General features: G+C 43.3%; 1 pseudogene; it reads right to left on the bottom strand.

Moving 5' to 3' along the window:
• Nucleotides 1-9,672: 9,672 nt before the first annotated feature.
• LOC127658794 (lambda-crystallin homolog) lies at nucleotides 9,673-22,206 on the bottom strand (annotated as a pseudogene).
• Between the last annotated feature and the right edge of the window lie 5,758 nt (nucleotides 22,207-27,964).

Genomic DNA, 27,964 nt, shown 5'->3' with positions numbered 1-27,964 from the left:
ATCCGTGAAAACGACTAAACCCGCTGCATGCCAGGCCAGTAGTTAGCGATGTCACTTTGTAAAGTATCAGTAGGCTACGCGCCTGCGCACATAAGCATTTTTCCACAGAGCGGTGAATACAAACAATAAAACGATGAAGATGGCGAAAAGCAATTTTGTCTGGACGGACGATGAGGTTGCTTTATTACTACAAGTCTTGAGCAGCACTAACACAGTCCTGCGGTCTGCCATTGTAGTTTTGAATGTCTCGCGCGTTGTTTTGAAGTACTTTTTTTTGTGTGTGTGTGTGTTTTGAACTCGCGCTCATGCCTGTAGACTGAACACGTAATACGCGTGCGCATGACGTCATCGTTTTCACAAATTCGCGTTCCCTATCGAGAGGTCTCTCCTATTGCGTAAGTAGCTTACGCTATGGGAAAACTCCGTTTCTCTAGAAATATCGAAGTCTTTATGTAAAACGCATTGCAGCTGCACAGCAGACAGCGATGAGCGAGGCAGCTCGGTCATTGGCTGTGCCGCGGCAACTGCTCAAACCAATGACGGGGCGACTCTGAACGCGCGACCAAAGGGCGCGTGCCTCGCGTTCGCGCGCTCAGAGCCTGCCGAAATTAGCATAGGCAGGCTATATAATGGGCACCCCGTCATGCGAGTTCCTTTAGATTTAATCTCCTTCAGCGAAGACCTTCTCTTCGCTGGATCCTCCGGATTGTTGGAGTCTTTCGCCGCCGTTGACAAGCTTACAGCGGGACTGCTAAGAGGACGCCGGCGCCTTCAGCCACCTTCGAAGCATTCTGCTACGCCATCCGGCGCGCATCGCATATCCTTTACTGCAAGCGCTCGCCCCCGCGACGCTTTTAAAAGTAAAAGAGTAATTTTCCAAGGCGTTGTTTCAAATGCCTTCAGCCTGCACCTCGTGCAGAGGCCCTCTTCACGATGGAGATCGGCACATCATCTGCACTCGCTGCCTGGGTCTGGACCACGCAGAAGCTGCTTTCATTCAGGACGGATGCCCCGAATGCGACTCCTTGGGCCTCGCCGAGCTGCGTGCTCGCTTTGCCGTTTTCACCGCAAACGAGCCGGCTTCCACCGTGCTGCCACCTCCGTTCGAGCGGCGCAAGAAAAAGCGCCGCTCACAGAGGCTGCCAGAGCACGCCGACTTCGGTGACGTCACGCCGGCCCAGTCCCCGCGTGCATCACCGCTACCAGAAATCTCCCAGCCGCCAGTCCATTTCACGAGGCGGACCTGCACCCCTCCAACAAAGCGGTGGGTCTCGCCTCGCTCGGCACATCAGGGACGACGATGGAAAGGATGACAGCCTCTCTCTTGACGCTGCATCCGACGACTGGCCGGGCTCGCTCGACCCCGCGCCATCGACATCAGCTTACACGAGCGCTGGCACCAGCATGGACTCGGAAATCGTCCGTGATCCTGTCAAAAGCCGTGGAAGACCTCGGGCTCGACTGGTCTTCCCCGGAAGAACCCGCCCAGCAGCCGGCTGGACGAGTGGTTCCTGCAGGGTGCCGGCAGGCCCCCGACAGAGACCCTCTCCTTTCTTCCCTGAGGTCCACGACGAGCTCACAAAGTCGTGGAAAGCCCCGCACTCTGCTCGCCTAAAGCCTTCTTTTTCTTCCTCGCTCTCCTCAGTGGACGGCGCGAGAGAAAGAGGCTACGAGGCAACTCCGCCCCTCGAGGAGACCATGGCCAACCATCTATGCCCTCCACCGCTGGATGGAAGGCCAGAGCTTCTCACCCCTCGAAGCCCTGCAGAACCACCTCAGCTCTCGCCGGTCGCGCATACGCCGCCGCCGGCCAAGCTGCGTCAGCGCTGCATTCGATGGCGGTCCTACAAGTTTTTCAGGCCAAACTCCTCCGCACCATGGACGAGTCTGGACCTGAACCCGAGGCTTTCAAGGACCTGCGCAGCGCTACGGACGTAGCCCTGCGAGCCACAAAGGCCACCGCCCAATCCATCGGCCGGGCCATGGCTAATTTGACCATCCTTGAGCGCCATCTGTGGCTAACGCTAACGGAGATGAAGGACGCGGATAAGGCACCATTTCTTGATGCGCCTGTCACTCCAAGCGGCCTGTTCGGACCGGCGGTGAGAGAATTCACTGAGCGCTTCACTGAGGCTCGGAAGGATTCGCAAGCTATGCATCACTTCCTGCCCAAGCGCTCCAGCTCGCTCTCAGAAACCGCCCCAGCAGCAGCAGCGAGCCAAGGCAGAGCCGCCCGTCTCCCAGCCGAAGAGCAGACCTGAAAAGGACGCTCGACGCCGCTCGCGTTCCGCTGGCCGAAGAAAGCCGCGACGAAGCAACGAGGTCCTCGGCCCAGAATCACTCTGAACATGGAGCCTCGTAAGTCTTCCTAGCAACAGGAAGAAAAAGAGAGAGTACGTGTCTCACAAAAGCCGGACCGCTCTCTCTCAAACATCTAAAACATTACCCAGTCCCCTTACAGGCGGCTGGAAATGTCTATACAGCAGTCAATGGGCCAGTCATAAAACTCGCTCACCTGCAATCAAACGCCGCTTTTACGGCGACACACAGAAATCACGAAAAGAGTCATTTTCTGCCTGTGTCACTAAGGGTTCACATGTCCACACTAAAGTGCGCATTCCCACATATCAATACTGTCCAAACAGTGCCAAATACCTCCCCAGTTCAGGCTGGATGTCCCAAAAATGTAGATCGTGTGCCTATTGTCATGTATGCACCACTACACACAAGCACTGTTCCCACAGTTATAAACACTTCCCCAGTAAAAACGGGAAATACTATAAGTGTAGGGGTGCGTGCCTGCCGTACTGCACGCACCCCTACACACAGCTACCCATACAGTTTCAAACAGCTCTCTATTTCATGCCGCAAGCATCACAGATGCAATGTGCGAGCAAAGAAACTCCCCGCTAAATGCGGAAAGCTTTATGAATGTGGCGCGCGTGCCTATTATGATGTATGCACCCCCGCCCCAAAACACTGTTCATACAGTTTCAAGCATCTCTCCGACTAATGCTGTGAGCATCTCGGAGATAGCGCACGTGCCTGTACTCTCACACGCACCCCTGCACTCGGCACTCAATACGGCTGCTCAGCGTGCACCTGCGCCTCTGAGAGCCGTAGACTCTGTGTTAGCACAAAGCGATTTGCCGGTGGGGCCCATACGTCACAGCGACACGCCCCCAGCCAGCATTCAGCCCATATCTGTGCGAGCAGAAGCCTGGGAAAAAATTCCCGACATGCCGAAATGGGTTTTGAACATAATAAAACACGGATACTCACTTCAGTTCGCCGCAGACCACCCCGCTTTTCAGCGGTGGTCGAGACGAAAGTGAGAAAAGATGTGTCACATGTTCTATGCACCGAGGTGCTCAAACTGATAGAGAAGGGCTTATAGAAACTTTTCCTCCCTCTTTGAGCGAGGCGGGTTTTTACAGCCGCTATTTTCTCATCCCGAAAAGGACGGTGGCCTTCGCCCCATCCTGGATCTCAGACATCTGAACAAAGCTTTAATGATTCGCTCGTTCAGAATGTTAACAACCAAACATATCCTCGCGCAAGTTCGCCCGGGATTGGTTTCTATCAGTGGATTTGAAAGACGCTTACTTTCACATTCGATAGCGCCTCATCACAGGCCCTTTCTGAGATTCGCTCGAGGGACAGTCATACCAGTACACAGTACTACCATTCGGCCTATCATTGGCCCCCGTACATTCACAAAATGTATGGACGCGGCACTTTCCCCTGAGACAGCGGGAGTGCGAATACTGAATTACCTCGACGATTGGCTAATCATAGCACAATCAGAGGACCAGTTAATGACGCACAGATCTTGGATTATCAGCCATCTAGAATGCCTGAGTCTGAGAATCAATTTTGCAAAGAGCGTGCTATCCCCCAGCCAGAATATCTCTTTTCTGGGAATAGTGCTAGACTCAGTGCAGATGACAGCGCGCCTCTCATCAGAGTGCGCGCTCTCTATTCGACGCCTTGCAACATCGTTCAGAACGGGCGCGCACGCCCCGTCAAACGATTTCAAATAATGCTCGGCCTCATGGCCTCGGCATCAGCTGTACTCCAGCTAGAATTGTTGCACATGCGTCCTCTCCAGCGCTGGCTCAAGAGCCGTGTCCCCACTCACGCGTGGCGCTCGGGCCACTTTTTGATCAGAGCGAATCACAGCTGTATAAAAGCCCTGACGCCCTGGAAAGCCATCAACTGGTATCAAACCGGCGTGAGTCTGGGCGTGAGTACGTGGAGAAAAATTATCATGACAGATGCCTCCAAAATAGGATGGGGGGCCCTTTACGAGGGCAGGCCTGTCTCCGGGTTTTGGTCAAACCCGGAAAAGCTCTACACATAAACTGTCTGGAATGAAAGCGGTCGCCTTGGCTCTCAGAGCCCTGCTTCCGTACCTAAAAATGAACACGCCCTGGTCCGAACGGACAACATGACGGTAGTTTCAGTATATAAATCGCCAAGGTGGACTCAGGTCGAGCTCCCTGCACTCTATGGCCAGGAGCTCATCCTATGGTCACAACACCACCTGCGCCGCTAAGGGCAGCGCACGTGCCAGGTGTCCTGAACCAAGGAGCGGACATGCTATCCAGAGACAAGGTTCTCCCAGGAGAATGGTCTCTCCACCCTCTGACGGTTCAGTGGTTATGGCAAACCTTTGGCGAGGCAGAGGTCGACCTCTTCGCCTCCAAGGAAAACGCCAGACTGCCCTCTGTTCTCCTCAAAAGCACGGACGCCTCGCCCAAGTTTGGCCGAGCCGCCCCTTGTATGCTTTTCCCCCGATCGCGATGCTACCTCAGGTCATCAGTCGGATCAGGGAGGTGAAATGTGCAGTGCTCCTGGTAGCCCCACTCTGGAAAACCAGACGTGGTTTCCAGAACTGATACAGATGATGCAATCTGCCCCATGGCCGATTCCGCTGAGGCAAGACCTCCTCGGACAGGCCAGCGGGATGATTCTTCATCCCCACCCCGATCTGTGGGCCCTCCATGCATGGCCCCTCAACGGGTTCCCGAGAGGAACCAGTGGAGTTTTGAGAACCATTACTGAGGCGCGAGCGCCCTCTACGAGGCGCTTGTATGCCCGAAAGTGGAAAGTGTTCAGTGACTGGTGTGATACCAAGAGTTTGAACCCCAAAACGTGCGAGATACCAAGTGTACTCGCCTTTTTGCAGGAGCTGCTGGAGGCAGGCCGCACACCCTCCACGCTCAAAGTCTATGTGGCTGCCATAGCGGCGTCACACAATCCTGATAAAGGACATTCATTAGGGAAAAACGATCTGATCGCTCGCTTCCTAAGAGGCGCTAGGAGGATGAACCCTCCTCGCCCACCTTCGGTGCCGATCTGGGACCTGGCCACGGTCCTGGACGCACTCAAGGGTGCCCCGCTCAAACCTCTCCGAACCGTGCACCTTAAGCAGCTCCGCTCAAAACCGGCGCTTGCTGGCGCCGCTTCAGTTAAAAGAGTGGGCGACCTGCACGCGCTGTCATCAAGGGCTGCTTGCCTGGAATTTGGACCTAACGACTGCAGAGTTGTCCTTAGGCCGAAGCACGGGTATATTCCTAAAGTGCTCTCTACACCCTTCAGAGCACAGGTGATATCTCTGGCAGCGTTATCGTCCCCAGCAGACGAAGGCGACGCAAATTTACTCTGCCCGGTCAGGGCGCTCAGAGTATATTTGGAACGTTCTGCCCTGTTCAGACAGACGGAACAATTATTCGTATGCTTTGGCGGCCGAACTAAGGGTCTCGCTGTCTCAAAGCAAAGAATATCGCGCTGGATAGTGGATGCTATAGCGCTGGCTTATGAAGCCAAGGGCCTTCAATGCCCCTTAGGCATCAGAGCTCACTCTACGAGCTCACTCTACTCGAGTGGGCGTGGTCGAGTGGGATACCCATTGAAGATATTTGTGCGGCGGCAGGCTGGGCCTTGCCTTCGACATTTATCAGGTTTTATAACCTACAGGTCCCCTCATTGCATTCCAACATTCTATCAGCCTGACTATAGAATGGAATAGAGTGTGTGTATGCTGGGCATCACCTCCTCCCTTATAAGGTCCGTCTCTGACCGACTTAGAGGATTTATTATGCGTACCAGTACATAAAAAGCTCAGTACATAAGATGTGTGCTTGTGTTTGTACAAAGAGCCCAGCCTTGGGCAAGGACGCTCTGTAATATCCCAGTATATAGCTCGCCGTTGGTCGGCTCGGGAATAATCACTTTGCTTTAAAGCTCAGGCACCTGCCTCTGGTTTTATAGAGCTGAAGTCAGCACGCACGGCGTTTTACATGGTGTTCCCATAGCGTAAGCTACTTACGCAATAGGAGAGACCTCTCGATAGGGAACGACTCAGTTACTAGCGTAACCTCGGTTCCCTGAGAGGAGGGAACGAGTATTAGCGTAAGCTGCCGTGATTGTGCTTGGTCAGTTCAGCTTCAGTCGATTGAACCTAAAGGAACTTCGCATGACGGGTGCCCATTATATAGCCTGCCTATGCTAATTTCGGCAGGCTCTGAGCTAGCGAACGCGAGTAGCGCCCATTGGTCGCGCGTTCAGTGTTGCCCCGTCATTGGTTCGAGCAGTTGCCGCGGCACAGCCAATGACCGAGCTGCCTCGCTCATCGCTGTCTGCTGTGCAGCTGCAATGCGTTTTACATAAAGACTTCAATATTTCTCGAGAAACGGAGTTTTCCCATAGCGTAAGCTACTTACGCAATACTCGTTCCCTCCTCTCAGGGAACCGAGGTTACGCTAGTAACCGAGTCGTTTTTGTATGTTTACACGGAGACGATAACGGCATCGTATTCAAAAACTTACACTTTGAAACCCGTTTTCAAAAGTTTGCGTTTTCAGGCCCCAAATGCCGTGTTCGTGTAAACCAGCGTTTCTCAACGGGGGCGGTACCGCCCCCTAGGGGGCATTTGGACAGTGTTGGGGGGCGGTGTGAAGGAGGCAGCAGAGAGAGGGGCGCTCAGGCACAAATGGGGGGCGTTACTCAGAGGTACTCAACAGGCGGCCTTCGCAAAAATCTTTTCAGCTCTTCTCCTTAGCCTATGTCTTCGTCTTGCTCGGATTACTGCTGCCACTTCACCAGGAGGATATGCCAGGAGAGCCGCTTCCTAAGTTACACATGCTTTTAAGAGGCGGAGAATTTTCAGCGCAAAATAGAGGCACGCTTTCACCGGCTTTTTCTGTACATAACGCGGAATACATAATTAGGCGCATAATTAGTGCTCAGGGCTCACACTAATGACCGTAATTAATAAAAAAAAGTGGCTGTTTTTGACGTCGTTTTTCTTCGGTTCAGTTCAGGTGGCCGAGCTGTTGTCGATCTTTGTTCGTCATTTGAAATCAAATGACCGTTTGTAGGCTATTCAAATTTGAAGCCTAGTATATATTGCCTAATTGAGTGCGCAAACGACCGCTGCTTTTTCATTGGCCATTTAGGTTAGTTACGTTATCGTTCATGTGATTGGTTCATCTTAAAAAAATGTGTGTGTGAGCCTGAATTTGTTTGAATTTCTAAATACATTTGCAATACCTTTCAAACAATCCATGTGTTTTTGCATTTTTTTCCAAACACAATATTACTCAACTTGAGGCTTTTACATGTAGTTTAAATACAATAAGAAACTTCTGTTTCAGTTTTTTTTTTTTTCCAAAAACTCAGGCTTCAGGTATCAGTGTTGCAATTGTTTGGCTGTAATAGTATTTCTGAAGTGTTTTTGTTTTTGTTTTTTTTTTTTTTTGGGGGCGTTAAGAGGATCATGAAGAGGTCAGGGGGCATTTGTTCAAAAAGGTTGAGAACCACTGGTGTAAACGAACAGCCAAAACGCATAAAAAGTTTTCAGTTGAAAACGTTTTTGTGTAAACGGCCACTCACAATACAAAATTACGGATTTTAATTGAGCGTATATGCCAAAAGGCTACATTAAAATTTTCTAGGTGAGTCAATCACTCTATGTGGTGTTTTTTCCACATTTATATGTGATTTGCACAATACATTTACCATAGGCAAAAAAGTACTTCAACTGTTCCAATGAAACAAATATTTGATACAAATTGAAGACTTGAATGATGAAAAGACAAATATTGGTAGTTTTCTTGTCATAATATATGAAATTTCAGTTCATAATTAATTGAAGATCAATGCATGAATATTTTGAGGTTAGCTTTATATATATATATTCAGTAACTCTGATAACTGCTCTGTACATCTGAGGTAAGAAGAATAGCAATTCTGAGATGTGTTTTGGTGGAACAAGAGGGACCTACACAATATTAGGCAAGTGGTTTTAATGTTGTGGCTAATCAGTGTATATATGCATATTCACTGGCCTCCAAAATGTTTTGAATAATGTACAGATTTTGCTCTTATGGAAAGAAATTGGTACTTTTATTGTTGTGGCATTCAACTGATCACAATGTATAGTCAGGATATTAATAACATGAAAAATTACTATTACAATTTGGAATTTTTTTTTTACAACTTCTTAAACTACTTCAAAGAGTTCTCATCAAAAAATCCTCCATGTGCACCAAAGACAGCTTTGCAGATCCTTGGCATTCTGTCAAGTTTGTCCAGATACTCAGGTGACATTTTACCCCACACTTCCGGTAGCACTTGCTATAGATGTGAATGTCTGTGTTTCTTTGCCCACTCTAACCTTTTCTTTTTGTATTTCTGTTTCAGAAGTGGCTTTTTCTTTGCAATTCTTCTGTTGTACGTGAAACTGGTGTTGAATGTGTAGACTTCAATGAAGCTGTCAGCTGAGGACATGTGAGGCATCTATTTCTCAAACTAGAGACTCTGATGTACTTATCCTCTTGTTTAGTTGTACATCTGGCCTTCCACATCTCTTTCTGTCCTTGTTAGAGACAGTTGTCCTTTGTCTTTGAAGACTGTAGTTTACACCTTTGTATGAAATCTTAATTTTGTTTTGGCAATTTCAAGCATTGCCTTCATTCCTCAAAATAATTATTGATTGATGAGTTTCTAGAGAAAGCTGATTATTTTTTCAATTTTTGACCTAATATTGATCTTAAGACATACCATTTTATTGCGCACTGTGGCAACTCACAAACAAACAAACACTCATTTAATGAACCAAATAGCTTTCAACCGTGTTTGATAAAATGGCAAGTGATTTTCTAGTACCAAATTAGGAATTTAGCATGATTATTCAAGGATAAGCTGTTGGAGTGATGGCTGCTGGAAATGGGGCCTGTCTAGATTTTATCAAAAATGACTTTTTTCAAATAGTGATGGTGCTGTTTTTTTACATCAGTAATGTCCTGACTATACTTTATGATCAGTTGAATGCCACTTTGGTGAATTAATGTACCACTTTCCTTCTGAAACAGCAAAATCTGTACATTATTCCAAACTTTTGGCTGCCAGTGTGTGTGTGTGTGTGTGTGTGTGTATATATATATATATATATATATATATATATATATATATATATATATATATGCTGTATATAGTGTAACATGCTTTTGCTCACTAGGGATATCCTTCAATTGTCTGTTTTCTCAAAAACACAAGGACAACTTTGGCTCAGATGTTTATGAATCTCCCATTCATGTAAAGCAGTGGTTCTCAACCTTTTTTTATGAATGCTTCCTTACTTCATTCCCTTACCCTATCCCTTTCTCAGTGCCCCCTGGCATCCTTTGAATGCCCCTGTTGAGAACCCCTTATGTAGTGTTTTATGAGGTTGCATAATTTCTTCAGTTTAGCCAGACCCATCAGCAGCTGATCTCTTTTCACTCTCCTGGCTGCAAGGTACTCCTGCTCACCAGGGATCAGCTCACAGATATCCTAAAGTGGGTGATTACATTTTAATTTCAGTTTGAAATGATAACAAAAATAAATATAATTATTCTGAACTTTCTGATTTTCATAATTTTAGAGTATTTGTGTAAGAATAAAATTAGAACACAATGATCATACTTTTGTGATTCTAGCTGCAGCCTCTCCAGAAAAGTCTGGGACAGGCCCAAAATAACTAAGAACTCTCTTCATGCCCTCACTGTAGCACAGGAGATAGTCTTCCCATACCTGAACAGACAAAAAAGAAAGCAGATCCAATAAATCTGCAGTTTTGCATGTCAATAATACAGTAAAATCACAGTAGATTCTTATCTAATTATTTTAAAGCACAAAATAACATATTAGAGAAACAGTTAGGCAGTCACAGAATCAATTTAGTAAAACTATAAAATGCACATTAAGTTAACAGGAAACTTATATACAAAAAGAGTAAAACATCAATGTGGAACTGTTTGTGTCCCAAATGACTCAGCAAGTAGAATTTTCAAGCATGACGTGAGTAGCTCCTCATCAGAAGGGCACGAGTGCTTTCAGAAAGCTCTTAGCAGATAAGATGTGCACCAGTGAAAGTTCAGTCACAGTTCTTTCCTTACAAATTGGAAGAACAAACCTACCATTAACGTAACAGAAGAAACAAGGGTGAAAGTCTGCTGCCTGCTGTTTACAGGTGGCTTTATCACCACAGTGTAACTACTGTAACACCTCACTTGCAATACAAGGAGGCAGGACTGATGATTGAAATTCATCCTTCATCATCAAAAATAAGTATAGGTTTCACATGGCAGAGCAGGGTTCATGGGAGGGAGCAAGATCATTGTACAGATTCCACACTGCCTTCTGATATTCATCATGAACATGAGAACTCAACACACACACGCACATTTACACACATATGTGCGTGTTAGTTTCTCTCAGTGTATAATACACACCCACATTAGTGCATGCAAATCATGGGAGGAGGGTGGTAATTGAAAACAATAACAGATTTTTAAAGACTTCTCTTTCACTGTCACAAGCATCATACCAATACCATCTATATTGAAAACAAAAACTTCTCAGTGCTTAATTATATAAGCTTTATTATGGCATGGTTTTGATATAGCATGGGTTAAGAAGTAGCTTGCCTTCTGGTGCGTTGAGATGTATGGTTTCAATGGGACCTGTAAAAGCATAGCGCATGCCTAGGCCCCAGATCAACGTCCTTTACTGAGATGACACCATCCTGGACAAAAAGAAGGAGAGCTTCATTTGGCTAGTCAGACTGTATCATAGGCTTGGATGAAAGAAAAATATTCAAAAATTGGTTTGCTGATGTTCTGAACTCCTAAGCCTAAAATTACAGCTTCCTTCTTTGGTACAACTGATTGAGGGTAAAACAGGCTGTCCCCACTTTTCATCCCATCCAAAGAGCACAAAAGTCGCTCCCACTGTATTGGGTTTCTCTTATCATTTAACACTGTGTGCTCAGAACAATGGGATGGTATGGCAGGGGAAGGTAACGGTGCTTGTGGCAGGCTTTGGGCCCACTTTGCACTCAGATTGCTACAGATACCTGCTGCCTGACCATGCTGAAATCAAAGCTTGGACACAGACTGGGTAGTGGGGGAGGGGGACAGGGTGGTCTTTGTTCATTTCTTGTGGGCAACAACGAGGCTGTTATCTTGGCGTCGCCAGGCGACGGGATGGCTGGGGAAACCGTGAAAAGAGGCCTTTCCTCTGTGGTAATCGCCACAGTCAACCATTAGCTTTCCCAGCCGCTCTACTTTCCAAAGCTGGCTCTCTCTCAAAGGGCCCACCTGAACTCTGAGAGGAAGCAAGAGTGGATTTGAGCTACAAATCTATTTTTTGGGGAAGTGTCCAACCTTTAGATGTCCATCCCTATAAAAAAGAAAAATGACATTCCAAAACCTCACCTGTCCTTTCCGTTAATAATGTAAAGATGGAACAATGTAAGATGACACAGCTACTATATTTAAAAAAGGCAATGCACAAATGCACCCAGGCAAAATACAGCAAGGAATTTAATGTATTTAGCTAAGGAATTTAAAGAATTCCATGGTCTTTTGTACATATTTTTGACATGCTGAGTGATATCAGTGGTGGTTGAAACATTAGTTTAAAGTCTAAAGAGATGCTTGTTTAATTACCTACACACTGGTTCAAACTGGATTACAGCTATGGTATTATACACAACAACAAATGCATGCTAACTTTGCACAAAAAAAAAGCAAAATGATTGCTAAATCAAATCTCATTATTTAGCACTGTTAAACATGCTTAATAAACTCAAATAAAACATGTTAAACAAGACCTTTCAAATTGGCCAGAACAGTGCTAATTGGCACACTGTAAAAGATTAAACAGCATCAGTTAAGACATCACTTAAGTGACTAGAAATTATATTTATACAATTATTAACTATACCAGCTGCTAGAATTACTCTTTTTATTTATCACAAACAAAACTTATCAGTTTGCAATGACCAGTTTATGTGCTGATTTAACTGGTTCAACAACATAAATTCTTGCTTGGCCAGATGTAAACTTTCAACAGCTATGTAAGCAGATTCTTTAGAATTTATTCGAGACCATGTGTTTACAACAAGAAAGGTGACATTTTTTTTTTTTGTCATGTAGCATGTTATCCAAAACATGCAGATGTCAGGGACAGTCCCATGGTCACAATCTGGGTTTAAATCCATAAGAATTTCTGTCCTCAAATCGCTGATGCTTCTCACCTAGATTTAAACTCCTGGGCTTGTTGGTAAAAATAAATAAACATAAAAATAAATATATATAAACAGTTTATATTAATAATAATAAACCTCCCTAAGTACAAAAATATACCTTGTTAAGAAATTAAATCAATTAACGAGACACAAATAGGATTATAAAACGTACTGATTCCAGTGTCAGACATTTACTTTTATATTTAGGGGCAATATTTGCCCCTGGATTTGATTTTCTGGGGTACAGTTGTGGCCAAATATATTGGCACCCTTGGTAAATATGAGCAAAGAAGGCTGTGAAAAATATGTCTTTATTGGTTATCTCTTTGATTTTTCATTTAAAATATTCACAAAAATCTAACATTTAATTGAATTAAACTAATTGAAATGGGGGGAAAAATCTCACGATTAAATATGTTTTCTCCAAAACACGTTTGCCACAATTATTGGCACCACTAGAAATTCTTATGAGTAAAATATATCTGAAGTATATTCCCATTCATATTTACTAGGAACTAGGAACATGAAATTGTTCAGCCATAACTTTCTGTTTCACATGGGTATAAATATGAGGTAACACACAGGCCAAATTTTCTTAGTCATCCAACACAATAATGGGTAAGACCAAAGAATATTGAAATGTGAAAATCATAAAATATTTTTTTGTAGTGTATTAGAGGTCAGAGATATACATGCCTAAATGCTTAAACTCTCCATGCATTATGCTGAATAAAATGGTCAACAGACAATCTGTTCTGTCAGAGTGTTAAATACTGTGGGAAGCTGAAGAGAATTGGCCTTTACCCTGAACCAACAAAAGACCTCAAGGAACAAACAATAAAAACAGTTTAGAAGATGCACTGTAGCCATATTTCAACCAAACCATGATTTCACCAAAATAGGAAAAACTGAAGCACAGCACAAACTGATAGGAGCTATTAGTAACACTGATGCACAGCACTAAGTTACCATTACGGTTAGGATTGGGGTTTCTTGAGCCTTTCCTTCGCCGAACTTTCCCATTCATATAGTTTCCACTGAAGGGGTGCCCCAAACATAGTTTTAAATTCTTATGACTTTCTTTCATTTTTTTAATTTTCTTGTTCTTGTTCTTGTTGATGTATATTTTCCATCATGTAAAGCACTTTGAATTACCACTGTGTATGAAATATTCTATATAAATAAACTTACCTTGCCTATAATATTCTGACAACTTTTCACAACACATCCATATGCTCAGTATATGCTCCATAATACCCAGATACACGCTATTAATGTCACTATGAATCATCGTCATTACAATCTTGAATGTGCCATAATATACCCTGGACAGAAAAAAACAGTAGTGTTTTGTCTTAGATGTGATTTATTTGGCTAAATGATTAAAATAAACTATTTCTGCTGCTGAAAATGAATTAGAGTTGTGACTCTTCCAGTTCAAAGTAAGGAATACTTTGTTTGTGGAAGTGCTTTCTTGACTTGGTTTTTTGTTTTTATTTGTGAGCAGAGCCAAAAAGGGCTTGCTTTTTAAAGTGGATCACCCCATTCTACCCTATGTTCATTTGATACACTGTAACACAGGTGTACTGTACAGCCTGGGACAAAACCACCAGTGTGAGGAGAAAGACAAGCTGACTGTTTTGAATCTCTTTCAAGAGAAACACTGAAAAGACATTGTTCTTTTTTCTCCAAATTGAACATCTATAAACCTACTGTGATAAGGTTGTAAATGTTACAACAAATACAATCGGGCCTCTATTCAGTCTTTCTTTTCTCCTATTTCGCTTATACTTTTCTTATGAGAGAATCCACAGAGAGACATAAGCCAAAATTGTACTGGATTTATAGAACTTCCCTGTTTAGAGAATACTAATGGGGTTTACCTCAATACAACCCCAATTCCCAGTGCTATATTGAAAGCACGTCAACAGCACATTATTTGATGATTTACCTTGAATGTAATTGTTTCTTTGAACACGCTATATAAATCAGATGATTGCAACAAGCTCCAAGTTGGAACAGTCAAATTTACCACTGTGCAACATCACCATTTCTTCTAATGACACATATTAAGCATTTGGGCACTGAAGACACAAGTTTAAGTTTCGTAAAGCGGAATTTTCCCCATTCATCCATTATGCAAGCCTTTAGCTCTCTAATTGTATGGGGTTTTTGTTGCCATATTTTGCGCTGTGTCAGACATTCTCAATTGGAGACAAGTTAGGACTGCAGGCAGACCAATCTAGCACCCACACTCTCTGCTTACACAGCCATGCACTTGTAATATAAGCAGTATGTGATTTGACATTGTCCTGCTGGAAAATTCAGGGACGTCTCTGGAAAATACGGCATCTGTATGGCAGTATATGTTGCTCAAAAATGTTACATCTTCCTGCATTAATAGTGTCCTCACAAGTTACTCATGCAATTGGCACTGACACACGCCCATACCATTACAGACACTGGCTTTTTACCTGATGCTGTTAACAGGATAGTACTTTTCCTTTTTGGCTTGGAGAACATGATGGCTGTCTTTTCAAAAAACTATTTGAAATGTGGACTCGTTGGAACACGATTCCACAGTTCAACTTTCCAATTCAGATGGGACCGAGCCCAGAGAAGTTGGCAGCGCTTCTGGACAGTGCTGATGATTGCATAATAAAGCCTTAAAGGTTTCAGGTGGGCATCATTTAATCACCCCCATGCCATCCCAAATGTGTATGAATTTATTTATTCAGCTGAACATAAATTAAGATTTTGAAGTTGTGCAAGGCCTAATAAGCTATTTTGTAGGAAAAAGTCAATGCACTTAAGTGGTCTGAGAACCTATGAGTAAGACTTTGAGTAATGAATCTTCAATGATGGCTAGGTATGTAAAATAAACATGACTATAATTTTCTTACACATTTACATGAATAACTGGTTCTAGCTGGTTATTATGTCATTTTTGTGATGACTCAACCAACCAGAAAAAGCCTCCAGCACTCTGCTATGATGGCATACTGAACACGGTTCAATGCAAAACCGTCTATCTCTTTCCTGAGATGCACAGGTACCTACTCAACCTCTGTCATCAGTGAATAAGCAACATTCATTACAGCTGGCAGTGTTTCCGGATGTGGCACCAGCTCCACCAGACATACATAGTAGGGTGGGTTTACCTGTGAAGTCAAAAACAAACTTATGTTAACGGAAAATACATCAGTTTATCCGTCTTTTCTCACACACAAGACACTCTATCTATGTGTTTACCAGAGCAAGAGATAAGGGCCTTGTATCTGACTTCTTTACCACTATGAAGGTCTCTCTGACTTGGTGATCACAAATGCTTTTGGTATTCGGGATTAAACATTCACTAAATGCACAGGTTAAATTGAACTGTTTGCCTTAAACTACTTTGAAGGACATCAAGACAAACAAGGAAACAAAGAGCATTCTGCTCACAAGATGGGAGTGGAATTTCCATTGGGGAAGGCAAGAATCAAAGTCCGGTCCATATTATTCAACTCCATTCTTCACTACAAAAACATGTGTAGCTGAGCTGACGAGAAAAACATGACATATCCATATAAATACAAAATAATTTTTTTTTTTACATTATAAAATTAGAGATCAAACTAAATTCTCAAATTCCAAATGTTCTCAAATTTGAAAATAAAATAGCTCTAGTTGGAGGTCACATCCTGTTTAGTTCCTCAATTCTTGGGATTAGCTGAAATTTAAAGAAAAATAAATTACAACTCACACATACATATACTGTACATGTATTCTTCAAAGGTTTTAAGTTTGATTGCATGGACCAGATTCTGGACCAGAGAGAACACATTGCTTGGGGGTGGCTGTGGCTCAGGTGGTAGAGAGGGTTCTCCACTAATCACAGGGTTGGTGGTTCAATTCCTGGCCCACTTGCCTCCATATGCTGAATTGTACTTATTGAAACACAGGACCAGAACAAAAATAAATGTAATATCATAACTGGAGTTATAGCAACATTCTTACTATCGTGAACAAAGAAAATCAAGATTGAAAACAATAAATGCATAATTAAATAAACATCCATTACTTTCCACTGCTGATAAAATAAACGTGAATTCACTTGGACTGCTTTGTTGGATAAATGTTGGATTAATATTTTAGAGAAATGAAGATGGATAATCACAGCCACCCAAACTGATAAAACCAACAAATAATATACCTTAACCTGTGTAAACACCAGCATACCAGAACTATTGCATGAGACATCATGATCTCATCATAAGATATCTGCGAGTTAATGGATTTACAGCAGTACAAAGAAAAGAATGCATGATCAGATACGTTCGTTTATTCCCCTTGAGGAAAAAAGAAAAAAAAGTGCACCTACAGTAAAAATAGTGTTTTTCTCCAAAGAGTTTGTCACGAACCCCGCTCCTCTGCCCCATCCCCGCTTAGTCACACACACTCACTCCTCAAGCTCGCACGCTCGTTCCGCCCCCTCGAGCCTGCACGCTCGTTCCGCCCCCCTCGAGCTTTCACGCTCGTTTTGCTCCCTCGAGATCTCACGCTCGTTTTGCTCCCTCGAGATCTCCTGCTCGTTAGCAGGTCTCTCTCCTCGGGCTCACATGCACGCTCCTAAGTCCAAAACATTATGACCACCTGCACTCGTCTCAATCACCCCATTATTCGTTTCACCTACACTCGTCTCATCACCTTTCATTGTTTACACCTGCACCTTCCCCTATAAATACCACCGCACATCCGTTTCACGGGTGTTGGTTATTGTATTTAGTTTCCCGTGTCTTTGCCCCCCGCTAGTCTCGTCTAGTTTTGTTCTCCTCTTGTTTACCCCTTAGATTGCCAGCCCCCTTGTTCCCCTGTCTTTACCTCTCGCTTGTCTTGCTTGTATATTGATTCCCCAGCTTCGACCTCACGCTCCCTTTGACTACTCTCTCCCGGATTTGCCCCCTTGTTTATATCTTGATTCCCCGGCTTTTGACCTAACGCTCACCCTGACCATTCTTCTCTGGACTTGCCCTTGTTTTGTACTGTTGCCTGCTTTTATTTTAATAAAGCAGTTTTTACACCGACATTGTGACTGTCTCAACTTGTATTCGCCACAGAATAACCAACCTCACCGAAGACAGTCACAATGTATCCCACGGATGCACGCAGCTCACTAGAGCGGATTTTTTCTGCACGCTCTGCTGAAGGATCTACTGTTGGGAGACATCACCGAGCGCTCACGGCGCAGGGGCCACAGGTACGTGCGATTTCTGACTTATTTCACCCTGTTTCACCTGTGTCTGCCCCTGAGCCCATTGATGCGCCCAACGCATCCCTGAGCGCCGTAAGCCTTCAATCCCCTGAGAGGTTTGACGGATCTTCGGGCGCTTGCCAAGGGTTGTTTATGCAGGGCAGCGGTTGTGGAACTTATAACCTTGCCCTTAACATTGTGGAGCCAGCGGCCCGACTCTTGGCTTTGCGCCAGGGGAGCCAAACCTTAGAAGCTTATGTTGTGGATTTTTGTGCCCTGGCTAACCAGGTGAATTTTGATGAGGTGGCTCTAAAAGACATTTTTGATGAGCCAGCCTCATCATTCATGCCTGGTGGTCGCTGCTCCCTTAACCTGGCTCAGTTTATTGACCTCGCCCTACTGTACGCTGGTTCCTCGTTTACTGTGGGGGAGGCAGAAACTGAACCAGCGTTCCATACTGTGGGGGAGGCAGAAACTGAACCAGCGTTCCATACCACGGCCCCCGTCTTGAAGCCTACCACGGCCCCCGTCTTGAAGCCTACCACGGCCCCCGTCTCGAAGCCTACCACGGCCCCCGTCTCGAAGCCTACCACGGCCCCCGTCTCGAAGCCTGACACGGCCCCAGTCCCGAGGCCTGTCACGGCCCCAGTCCCGAGGCCTGTCACGGCCCCAGTCCCGAGGCCTGACACGGCCCCAGTCCCGAGGCCTGTCACGGCCCCAGTCCCGAGGCCTGTCACGGCCCCAGTCCCGAGGCCTGTCACGGCCCCAGTCCCGAAGCCTGGCACGGCCATCGAGTCAACGCCCATGCCTGCCACGGCCAGAGAGCCAGCACCTGTAGCCTCGACCGTCCCCATGGCCACGTCCCCTGTTGGCCGAAGACGTAAGAGAAGGAAGAGGGCCCCTTCTCCCCAGTCTCGTCTTGTGCTCAAGACCGCAGAGGTTCCCCCAGAGTCTTCCACGGCTCTGCCGGGTTCTGCTCCGCCCCCAGAGTCTTCCACGGCTCTGCCGGGTTCTGCTCCGCCCCCAGAGTCTTCCACGGCTCTGCCGGGTTCTGCTCGCCCCTCAGAGCCCTCGCGGCCTCCGCCTCACGAGCCTCCCAAGGCGGCTCCTACTAAGCCTCCCAGGGCTCTTCCTCTCGAGCCTCCCAGGGCTCTTCCTCTCGAGCCTCCTAAGGCTCCCCCCCTCGAGCCTCTCAGGGCTTCTCCTCTCGAGTCTTTCAGGGCTCCCCCCCTCAAGCCTCTCAGGGCTTCCCCTCTCGAGTCTTTCAGGGCTCCTCCTCCCCTTGAGCCTCCCAGGGCTCTTCCTCTCGAGCCTCCTAAGGCTCCCCCCCTCGAGCCTCTCAGGGCTTCTCCTCTCGAGTCTTTCAGGGCTCCCCCCCTCAAGCCTCTCAGGGCTTCCCCTCTTGAGTCTTTCAGGGCTCCTCCTCCCCTTGAGCCTCTCAGGGCTCCGTCCCTCGAGTCTTTCATGGCTCCACCCCTCAAGCCTCTCACGGCTTCGCCTCTCGAGTCTCTCAGGGCTCCTCCTCCCCTCGAGCCTCTCAGGGCTCCGTCCCTCGAGTCTTTCATGGCTCCACCCCTCAAGCCTCTCACGGCTTCGCCTCTCGAGTCTCTCAGGGCTCCTCCCCCTCTCAAGCCTCTCAGGGCTTCCCCTCTCGAGTCTCTCAGGGCTCCTCCTCCCCTCAAGCCTCTCAGGGCTTCGTCTCTAGAGTCTTTCATGGCTCCCCCTCTCGAGCCTTCCAGGGCCCCACCTCTGGAGCCTCTCGAGTCTTCCACAACCTTTTTCCCCGAGCCTCTCACGGCTCTACTCCCAGAGACTCCAGAGCTTCCTAGGGCTCCGCCTCCCGAGCCTCCTAGGGCTCTGCCTCCCGAGCCTCCTACGGCTCCCCCTCCAGAGCCTCCCACGGCTCCACCTCCCGAGCCCCTCACGGCTCTGCTCCCAAAGACTCCAGAGCTTTCTATGGCTCCACCTCTTGGGCCTCCTACGGCTCTACCCCCCGAGACTACAGAGGCTGCCAGGTCATCGCCTCGGGGACCTCCCACGGTGCCACCTCCATTGGCTCCAGCTCCTGAGCCTTTCAGGCCTTCGCCCCTAAAGCCTCCTTCGGCTCCACCTCCAGAGCCTTCCAGAACCCCACCTCCAGAGCCGCCTACAGTGCCGCCTCTGATGGCACCGCCTTTCACGGCTCTTCCCTGGCCCCCTGACCCTGTCCGGTGGCCCCCTGACACTCTCCCTGTCCTGTGGCTTCTTCCCTGGCCTCCTGACCCTGTTCCTGTCCGGTGGTCACCTTCCAGACCCCCAGACCCAGTCCCTGTCCTCCAGTCGCCTTCCAGATCCCCTGACCCAGCCTCTGCCCTATGGCTGCCCCCTAGATCTCCCGACCACCCGCCTGTCCGCTATGTTCCCCCTGACCTTGCCTTGAAACTGCCCATTGACCCCATGGTCTCATTTCCCTCTGTGCCCCTTGGACTGCCCTCAGTTTTGTTTGTGTGTTTTGTGGGTTGTCTGTTCAGGGTTTTTTTGTTTGTTGGGATCGTCCAGCACCACTTCCTCACAACCGAGCGCGGCCGTCAGGAGCCGTCCGTTTTAGAGGGGGGAGTACTGTCACGAACCCCGCTCCTCTGCCCCATCCCCGCTTTGTCGCACACACACTCACTCCTCAAGCTCGCACGCTCGTTCCGCCCCCCTCGAGCCCGCACGCTCGTTCCGCCCCCCTCGAGCTCTCACGCTCGTTTTGCTCCCTCGAGCTCTCACGCTCGTTTTGCTCCCTCGAGATCTCCTGCTCGTTAGCAGGTCTCTCTCCTCGGGCTCACATGCACGCTCCTATGGCCAAAACATTATGACCACCTGCACTCGTCTCAATCACCCCATTATTCGTTCCACCTACACTCGTCTCATCACCTTTCATTGTTTACACCTGCACCTTCCCCTATAAATACCACAGCACATCCGTTTCACGGGTGTTGGTTATTGTATTTAGTTTCCCGTGTCTTTGTCTCCCGCTAGTCTCGTCTAGTTTTGCTCTCCTCTTGTTTACCCCTTAGCTTGCCAGCCCCCCTTGTTCCCCTGTCTTTACCTCTCGCTTGTCTTGCTTGTATATTGATTCCCCAGCTTTGACCTCACGCTCCCTTTGACTACTCTCTCCCGGATTTGCCCCCTTGTTTATATCTTGATTCCCCGGCTTTTGACCTAACGCTCACCCTGACCATTCTTCTCTGGACTTGCCCTTGTTTTGTACTGTTGCCTGCTTTTATTTTAATAAAGCAGTTTTTACACCGACATTGTGACTGTCTCAACTTGTATTCGCCACAGAGTTCAACACTTTTCAATATTCAAAACTGTGTGCAATGACATAAATTAACTTGAGTGACAGAGACAATCCCTCTCCGGCATCACTGGAATGTTGGAACCAGTTTTATAAGTGAAACACAGATAGTTCTTTGAGATTTATGGCATCATTTTAATATCACCAGATACTGAATTTGAAATGAGACTGGATGTTATTTTATGTTAATGAAAATTTTTGCTGTTAATTTTAAATATTTGAAAATATTTTGTGTGAATTCACCTAAAAAAAGTTTTTATTAGTCAAGTGGTGGATTTCAGGTCATGAAATTCAGGTCTCAATATTCAGGTTGTTGAATACAGGTTGAGAAATTCAGGTGGCAACATTTGAGGATGACATCCGGGAATGCAAGGAACGTCGATGTAATCCATCTCTCACTTGGACAATCGATACTTATAATGTTTCATTAATATATTTTGATGAAAAGATCAAATTAATCAGTAAATTGGATCCTTCACCTAACAGCAAGATTAATCTAGAACATAATTTCATAATCATATGGGCAAAGGACATTTACCAGTTGATACGAATAATTAAACTACCTAATTATAACTGCAAGTCTGAAAAAAATTGTAGTCGAGAATTATTAAATAATAAATCTAAAAAGAATATATATATATATATATTCTTTGTGTTGAATTATTACATCCAAGGTAATATGAATCGTGTAGTTATCTACATCTTGTTACTTTAAATAAGTGAAATTATACAGACCTATGGCTGACTGAAACAACAGCCGCCTTTACTCATTGTGTAAGTATGTTGCATGTCTTAACTGTTTAATAATATTTATTATAATTATATTTCACTTTCTCTTGCAGATTTGTGCTAGTGCTGGATGAAAATATAGTGAACTTCAAATATACAACACACATTCTGTTCCTAATTGTTCACATCGGTCTGGATTGCTTGAGTTAGCATGCAATCGCGTTTTTTAAAATTTGTATCAAAATTCTGGATATTCTAACATCATATGTAGATTTGTCTAACGATGATTTGTCAGTGTCTTATTTATTACGTTTATTTACAGGCAGACCACGTTACCTTCATGATAATACAAATCTGGGCTCCATCTATATAGATTAGAGAATTGTTCTGTAATATGTGCATTTGCATTGTACCCCTTACTAAAATTAGACAGCTGTATTCCGTTATAGTTTCATTTGTTTTGCATATAATGCATGCGTAAAAGATCAAAAGTGATAATTACATGAGTCATTTAACCTTAAATGTCAGTCTTTTTCTTACTCACGTTTTCTTTTAAGCATACACACACACACACACACACACACACACACACACACACACACACACACACACACACACACACACACACACACACACACAAATAATATTATTAATACAGAGGCCTATAAAGTATTCTTTGTCATATCCTGTAACTATTATTAATCAGGTATTATTATATGAATTTCCTATACACTCGATTCGTGAAAAAAAAAAAAAACGATAATAATTATAATAATAATAATTCATGTTTATGCATGGGTAAATTGACCCGTTAAATGTGACATCACTGTATGATCAGCTTTTGTGACCAAAATTCCATTTACTTTCAGACAGCGTGCTGCTAGGGATGTGACAAAATCCAGCAAAAGTTTTGTTTCTATTAGAAATCTTGAAAAAGTGGTACTGCTGTTTACTTACCAGCGCCAACATTTAATATTTCTTTCATTAATGTTTTATCTTTCAGGAGACATGGCTTCATTTCACCCAAATCAAGCAGTGATGAAGGGGGAGAACAGATATATATAACACTTATATATTTCTGCTTTATTTAGACATTTCAGTTATCTGTGTATCAAATATATATGTTCATTCATGTATATAAGTTCATAACACCCAGACTATGGTATGTCATGATTGTAACATTAAAATAATTATAATAAAGCACTATAATGTCAATTTACAGTATATTTTTTATGTGTATATACTAATGTTGGTCAATAAACAACACATAAGATTATGAAGCAAAGACTTTATTCACACCACTAGACTGCAACACTGTCACAGTTGCTTTCCCTTTTCGTGTGTTCTTCATGAGTTAAAAGCAGCTCTTACATTCATATGGATGTGATCACAAACTTTTTGAATTTTAATCAGACCACAAAACAACACAAAAACATTTGAAACTTCTGAATGAGAGTTGTTTACGATGATGTACCCTGAGATTGGCCAGTGTTGTGGATCAACTGGGGATTATGTAATCTGGGCATGTACGAGTGCACATGAGTAATTTGATTTGCCTTGTTTGCACATTATTAACAATTTATATATATATATATAGAGAGAGAGAGAGAGAGAGAGAGAGAGAGAGAGAGAGAGAGAGAGAGAGAGAGAGAGAGATAAAATTGTTAATAATGTGCAAACAAGGCAAATCAAATTACTGATTACAAGGCAAATATATATATATATATATTTACCGATATTTATGTATTATACTGTATATATTAATTAATTCATTAAAATTACTTTTTTGAGATGTTTCCATCGCATTGCAATTGTCCAAGTGAGAGATGGATTACATTGACGCTCGTTATTCCTTGCATTACCGGATGTCAACAAATATTGCCACCTGAATTTCTCAACCCGTATTACACAACCTGAAAATTGAGACCTGAATTTCATGACCTGAAATCCACCACTTGACTAATAAAAACTTTTTAGGTGAATTCACACAAAATATTTTCAAATATTTAAAATGAACAGCAAATATTTTTGATGACATCAAATTACAGTCTTTTTTCAAGATCATGAATTCGGAGGCTTATTCAAATTCAAGTTTTGGTGATATAAATATGACGCCATAGAGCTTCATGCTTTACACAGTGACTAAAGGATTAAATATGGAATGATGGATTTGGTCCTCATGTGATCACTCTTCCCTCTCTTAACATGAAACACTTGTTGCCTTTGGTCTTCACACAACAGCATAACAGGGAAATGTTTGGCCTCTGTTTGTTCCATCAAATTTTTGGGTCAACATTGTCACAGCTTGAGCAGGGGACCATACCTAGATGAAGAAAGATCCCTCGAGGGCTTGCTGCAGTAGGCCTACTTCATGACTGCTGAGCAAACTCAAGTGCTCTGCACCAGTGAGATTTCCTCTTAGCATTTTGGCTTGCTGAAGCTTGTCAACAATGTTGGGGGTAACGCAATATAAGTTGGGTGCGTTTTGTAATCAGATCAGATTTTTCGAGTAACGAGTAAAGTGAAGCAATGATTTTATTAGTTACTTTTTAAATAAAGTAATGTGTTGCTTTGTACACCTCTACTGTCCCTGTATTGCGAGAAATCAGGAGTAAATGCGTGCAAACTTCGGGGAGGCGATGTAGTGCATGATGGGCATTGTAGTTCTATAGAGTGTGAAAACAGAGACTATCAGAGACGAGTCACTTTTATTTAAATGAATGGGAGTAATTGGAATGCCCTACCTTGAAACTCTATCACCCAACAGATGTAGGCCTAGAGTATGGGTCTTATAATCCAATTCCCGCCTTGCAGGCAAAAGATAGCCTACAGACATTGCATGCCAATCAACTTGCTAAATCGCATGCGCATTTCGTGTTTTAACCGTAATATGAGGTCAACAATCGGTTAAGTGATACGTGGTTGATTCATGTGTTAATACACACTGCATTAAAACATGCGTTAAGGCAGAGGGATTATAAGACTAGTCTTCCACTGGTCATGATACACAGGGTGAAATACTCACTCAATTCACTGATTTATGTAGCCAAACCTCTTTGTGTTTCAGCTCCCCATAACTGAGAGAATGGGATGAGAAAAGCTGACTCTGGGTCAGTGGTTCCGAGCAACGTTCTACATTGATTGTGTATGCAGAGAAAATGTCTTAGTTTCTAAAAATATTCAACATTTTTGTTTTATAATAAACAAGTAGTTTTATTCATGAATCAAACCATTTTTATGACATTTTGGTAGCACTAAAAACAAGATTGCACTGGGATGACTTATGTGAAAGTATTATTTTATTATCAGACACATCCTTGAACATGTTTGGCTGGCATTACCCACTGAATTTGATCCTGACTTATGAAAAACATCTGAAGTTGATTCTGACATGATGAAATACATGATGCAGGTTGAAGTGTTGGACTTTGCTGCTTTAGGTAAGACAGTGGTTATACTTCATTATTCATATTGGCTGCCATGTTGATGGAAAACAAATCATGAATATATGTTGAAATAATGTTATTGATTCTTTATTATAAATATGACGTGAAGACCTACTTTCTAAATATCTGTTTGTTTACTATGTTGTTTTGACATGACTGTTGTAAAGCTAGCATGACCTGTAATGTCTCTTGAATGCATAGCAGAAGAAAAAAGTGGCACAAAAGTAATGCAAAAGTAACACTTTACACTTAATTACTTAAAATACTTTTTAATTAACTTTTTTAAGGAGTAACGCAATATTCTAACGAGTTACTTTTAAAAGTAACATTACACAACACTGCTTGTAAAGCTGTTTCCTGCTCACACACAAAAACACAATGTTCAGATTTAAGGAATTGTTCACCCAAAAAGGAAAATTCTTAAGCTTGAGAAAGCGTGTAAAAGAATCAAGGATCATAAAAGAGCTCAACATGACTCGTTCTCTATATTTCAAGTGTTCTGAAGCAATTCAATACCTTTGTATGAGGAACAGACCTAAAAGAAGACTTGGAATACAGAGTAGGGGTGGGCGGATTGATCCTAAAGTTTGATTCTTTCAATTCTGATGTTGTCTCCAGAGGATCGATATTCACATAAAATAATATCGACACTGATTTGTATCATGCTTTACTATGAAATATTTTGTGTTCTATAAGACTCAAAGTGACAAAAATAACTATATAAGCAAATAGCCAATGATTGGAACTATTTCTCCTTCCGCTCAACTTAATGCGCAGTAATACTGAAAGACAAATGCATTCGCAGACTCGTGGTCGCTTATTTGATTAAAAAAAATATTTAAAAAATTATATTTTATTTATTTTATTAATTTTTTTTTTTTTATTTGGTGGGAAAAAAAGGGTTTTCAAATATTAATAAAATGTTTAAGCATAATAGTTTCACGGCTTATTTTTTTAGGAAATAATTGTAAGATTATTCCAAACTAGCTACTTATGCCGACATTTCTTTCAAGAATTTCAGGTTCAAGACATTTATTTTCTCCAAGCAGTCGCAGACTTTACTTTTTTATATAGATTTATAAAAAATATATTTAAATAATTATAATACAAAATATATGTCTGATAATTTGCTGCTTCGGCCTACAAATAAAGTGATGGCTTTTATATGTAATGTTAAATGGCTAAAACTATCAATTTTATCATCAGAAATCGAAAAAAAAAATCTATTTAATAGAGGTTTTGGTATTAGTATCAATATTGATCTTTATAGTCCTTAATAGTAATCGAATATAGACATTTGCCGATGTTGAATAATAAGGTATACCGTGATAATTAACATGCACAATATTGTTATGTGAGCACTTCAAAATACCATGACATTTTCTATATAACCTTTTTACCAAATTGTTAATAATTCTAAATGCACTGTAGCATTTCTATCAATAAATCAACATTCCAACACTTACAAGTAAGAAATGACTAGGAAACTCTCAAACTCATATTTCTTTTTCAATTAAACTTTTCCCTCAAAATGTTACTACTGTTGTTAATTGTTCGTTTGCAATGAAAATAAACCATAATAAATTACAAACTCAGACTTTTGATAGTCACCATGTCTCTCTGAGTCTTATATTTGATCTTTGCAAAGTTAATTTAAAAAGTACAAAACAAATAACTAAATCAAATTAAGAACAACAATAAAGTTTATTTATCTTTCAATCCATTTTGTGATTCAATAAAATACAATGATAATCCCTAATCGACATTTTGTCCAAAAGTAAGATTTCACATTTCAGTCATGGTTTATGATTGCAAAGTCTACTGTATTCTACACTCTGGCGTAACATGTAAATTGTCAAGTTGTATATGTGTTTGTCTTGTTCAATTTACACATTGCTTGTTTTTCTTTGTATTTTGAAGATCAGCGTATATATTTCAGTATTCTAATCTGTCATTAGTGTAAACTAGATTTAGATCTAGGAAACAGAAATCCCTACTACTCCCTCTGCTGACAGAAGAAGTGAATCATGGAAGTGTTTTTGTCACAAGGTAACCAGACATACTGTATATGACATTTACTGTATCAATCAGTTCATTTAACTTGTGCATACTTTCCTTGAGTCACAGTTAAAGGGTGTAAGTGGTAACTGTTTCAGTAAATGCTATATTTTATTTGTTTTTACACATTGTCTATCCTTGACATCTTGGAATCTATTTTAACTTCAACTTGGCTATTTGCTTTCTATGCAGTAGCCTACATCACAAGTGTTGAGGTCCATTCAGAGGACAAAGGTTAAGTAGTGCTGATAACAGGAGAGAATTTTTGGGGGGCGGGGAAGCCCAACTGAGGGGTCTAGTTAATGTTTTTCCTGTTTTCCATTGACCAGATCTCTATGATGGCCGCTGATGCCTGTCCCGGATTGTTGTCATAGATCTCGACCTTGTATCCTCCACTAAGGAAAACCATAGCACAGGAGCATCCAATCAGTCCATTTTATTATGCAACATACATCAAAGAGAAGAAGGTAGACAATGTGTGAGCCAAATATGAAAAGAGATCAAGCAGTCTGTACACATTAAACACTGATATATATATATGCCTGGCAAATATTGCATATAATTGAAAATATATCATGGCTATTCATGAAAAAACA

The sequence above is a fragment of the Xyrauchen texanus genome, chromosome 18, assembly GCF_025860055.1.
Source record: "Xyrauchen texanus isolate HMW12.3.18 chromosome 18, RBS_HiC_50CHRs, whole genome shotgun sequence".
Lineage (NCBI taxonomy): Eukaryota > Metazoa > Chordata > Actinopteri > Cypriniformes > Catostomidae > Xyrauchen > Xyrauchen texanus.
This window is presented reverse-complemented; position numbering and strand designations above follow the sequence as displayed.